We start from the raw sequence: 4,035 nt of genomic DNA on the forward strand, positions 1-4,035 counted from the left end.
AAATTAACATTAGAAAATACTTACAACTTGTCACCGGAGAGACTTCATCCAGTAACTGATGGGATCCGATGCAGAGGCCTACAGCCAAACATTAGGTGGAATTCCAGAAGCCTTTGAAAGGGTGGGAGGGATTGTAGAAGTGAAAGGGGTTGAGGATACCACAAGAACATGGCCCAAAGTGTCAACTAGCCAGGCCTGGTAGGGGCTCATAGAGAATGAACCAACCATCAGGGGAGCCTGCATGGTCTGCTATAGGTCCTCTGCATGTTATGGTTGTGTAGCTTGGTGTTCTTGTAGGACTCCTAACAGTGGGACTGGGGCTGTCTCTCTCTCTCTCTCTTTTAAAGATTTATTCATTTATTATATATAAGTACACTATAGTTGTCTTCAGATACACCAGAAGAGGGCATTGGATCTCTTTACAGATGGTTGTGAGCCACCATGTGGTTGTTGGGAATTGAACTCAGGACCTCTGGAAGAGTAGTCGGGTGCTCTTAACTGCTGAGCCATCTCTCCAGCCCGGGCTGTCTCTTTTAACTGCTTCGTGGAACCCTTTTCCAGAACCAGATTGCCCAATCTTTTTTTTTTAAGATTTGTTTATTTATTTATTTATTATATATAAGTACACCGTAACCGTCTTTAGACACACCAGAAGATGGCATCAGATCTCATTACAGATGGTTGTGAGCCACCATGTAGTTGCTGAGAGTTAAGCTCAGGTCCTCTGGAAGAGCAGTCAGTGCTCTTAACCACTGAGCCATCTCTCCAGCCCGGTTGTGCCCAGTCTTACTGTAGCTTGTTATGTCTTGTTTGGTTTCCATCCCTGGGAGATCTGCTTTTTTTTTCTGAAAGGAAAAGGAGGAGCAGTTTATCTGGGAGAGAGGGGAGGTGGGAGAAAGGAGGGAAACTTGTGGTTGGGATGTAATATATGAGAGAAGAATAAATATAAAAAAGAAAAAGAAAGTGTCTACAACTATCTTGTTTTGTTTTGTTTTATTTTTTCTTTTGCTATATATATATATATTCCAGGCTGGCCCTGAAAACAACTTTTCAGTCCCGCTTCAAAGTCAAAGGGATCTTCTTGGTTCAGGCTGCCTCCTGCTGAGGTTACAAGTATATACTATGTCTGACTTTTCCCCCCTTTGAGACAGAATTACATCATATTGCTAGCCCAGGAGATCCTCCTGCCTCAGCTCCCTGAGCACTAGGATTACAGACTTTCAACACCCTTTCCAACAAACAAGATCTTCCTCAGGTGTGGATGCATAAAGTCAGTAGGGATTATTACCATTGTTGCTATTAAGAAGGACTACTTCCGGGTTAAGTGGGTAAGGGTATTTGCAACCAGTCCTGACCACTTGAATCTAATGCCGGAGATGGACAGAACAGGAGAGAACCATTCCCACATTCCCACAAGCTGCATTTTGATCTCCACACGCACATTATGGTGCACACACATTAATAAATAAATAAATGCAGTATTTTTGGGGTTTTTGGTGGTTGTTGTTTTTGTTTTTGTTTGTTTGTTTTTTCTTTTCTTTTCTTTTTTTTTTTTTTTTCTCGGAGCTGGGGACCGAACCCAGGGCCTTGCGCTTGCTAGGCAAGCACTCTACACTGAGCTAAATCCCCAACCCCTTTGTTTTTTGTTTTGTTTTGTTTTTTGTTTGTTTGTTTTTAAAGTAAGACAGGGTTTCTCTATATAGCTCTGGCTATCCTGGCACTCTCTTTGTAGTCCAGGTTGGCCTATCCTAGAACCTAGAGATCCACTTGCTTCTGCTTCCAGAGTGCTGAGATCAAAGGCATATGCCATCACGTTCAGCCACAATTTTTTTTTTTTTTTTTGGTTCTTTTTTTCGGAGCTGGGGACCAAACCCAGGGCCTTGCACTTCCTAGGCAAGCACTCTACCACTGAGCTAAATCCCCAACCCCCACAATTTTTTTTTTAATTAAAAAAAAAACTTTTGGTGAGGCTGGAGAGATAGCTTAGTGGTTAAGGGCACTGCCTGCTCTTTGAGAAGACCTGCGTTCAATTCCCAGCAACCACATGGTGGTTCACGGCTGTCTGTGACTATGGTTCCAGGGGATCTGACACCCTCCATGTAGACATGAATACAGAAAAAACACCAATGCACACAAAATAAATTTTAAAAAAATTTTAAAACTTTTGGGTGCTCTCCAAGTCCCATTTCCTATGCTACCCCAACTCTATGAGCAGACCTTGAGCAGCACAAGGCTGATGGGACGTAAGAAGTCATTTCTTCATCCAGATGATGAGATGATAAGTTCCATCTACACTCATCTATCCTTGTAGCCCACACGTTCTCTCCACAGATCCTCCGGTGGCTGCCCCTTCCTGTTGTTTAAAGATTTATTTATTCTGTATAAGTACACTGTAGCTGTCTTCAGACACACCAGAAGAGGGCATCAGATCCCATCACAGATGGTCTTGAGCCACCATGTGGTTGCTGGGAATTGAACTCAGGACCTCTGGAAGAGCAGTCAGTGCTCTTAACCACTGAGCCATCTTCCCACCCTCTGTTTTTTTTTTTTAAAGATTGTTTATTCATGTCTTTTATGTATATGAGCACTGTCTTCATGCACACCAGGGGTCAGATGGTTGTGCGCTGTGATGAACTGGGAATTGAACACAGGACCCATGTAAGAGCAGTTAGTGGGGGCTGGGGATTTAGCTCAGTGGTAGAGCGCTTACCTAGGAAGCGCAAGGCCCTGGGTTCGGTTCCCAGCTCCGGAAAAAAAAGAACCAAAAAAAAAAAAAAAAAGAGCAGTTAGTGATCTTAACTGCTGAGCTATGTCTCCAACCCTGCTTCTTCCTTTCTTTTAAAATCTCTCCCCCAGCCCCGTGTGTGTGTGTGTGTGTGTGTGTGTGTGTGTGTACCCGCGCGCGCATGTGTGTGTATAGCATGTACGTGTGTGCCAGTGTGAGTGTGGAAGTAAGTAGCTTTCTTATGGAGTGGGTTCTTGCCTTACACAATGTGGGTCCTAGGAATGACCTCAAGTCATCAAGCTTCTTGGTCACTGGATCCTCAAGAAACATTTTTTTATGGCTGAGGATATAGCTCAGTTGGAAGAGTGCACAAAAGCTTGGGTTTGACACTCAGCACCATAGAAACAGGGTGTGGCGGAGCATGTCAGTGCAGAGGACCTGTAGTGGCAGAAGCAGAAGAGCAAGGGTATCCCTCAGCCACACAGTAAGTTCAAAGCCAGCTTGGAGTACGAGAGACCCTGTCCAGAACAAAGAACAATGTTTTTTTTTTTTGGTTTTTGTTTTGTTTTGTTTTTCTTTTTTTCGGAGCTGGGGACCGAACTCAGGGCCTTGCGCATGCTAGGCAAGTGCTCTACCACTGAGCTAAATCCCCAACCCCGGAACAATGTTTTACAAACATTGTCCTGGTGGCTCACAATCCGAACACTTGGAAGGTGAGGCGGCAGCATCTCAGTTGGAGAGCAGCCCGTGTGATGTAATGAGCTCCAAGCCATCCTGAGAGAGATGAGATTCTGTCTTGTCAAAAAAGCAAATAAAACGTTATTTCATGGACATGCTTTTAGACGCCCAGTTGGGTCTATTTCTTGTGTACTTGACCCTGTTTTGATTACTGGGAATCAGGAAGGTGACATGGCGATGCGGATGACTCTTGCTCCATAGGTGAACAGAGCTGCATTGTGGGCAGTGGCCACTGTTCACGCTGACCTTCATCCTTTTCACCCCTTTTTCTTCCAGAAGGATTTACCCCTGCCCCGGAAAAGCAGCAGGTGAGCCTTGGGGGAGAGGTGCACTGGGATGAGGCCCCCAGGTAGGGGCACCAGGCATGCACACGGGCGGGGCCTCGCGCGGCGACACCCCGCAGCGCCCCCTCGCGACTGGCCGCAGTAGCAGGGCCCTCCCCTCCCCCGCCCTCCCCTGGCCGCTGCTGCGGCTCCAGCCTCCGCCCAGCACACTCGCTCCCCGCGCTGCCGCTGCCGCTGCTGCTTCTGCTGCCGCTGGCGCACCTGCCACCATGTCGCCGCCGCCGGGTC

The sequence above is a fragment of the Rattus norvegicus genome, chromosome 19, assembly GCF_036323735.1.
Source record: "Rattus norvegicus strain BN/NHsdMcwi chromosome 19, GRCr8, whole genome shotgun sequence".
In the NCBI taxonomy this organism is placed as follows: domain Eukaryota; kingdom Metazoa; phylum Chordata; class Mammalia; order Rodentia; family Muridae; genus Rattus; species Rattus norvegicus.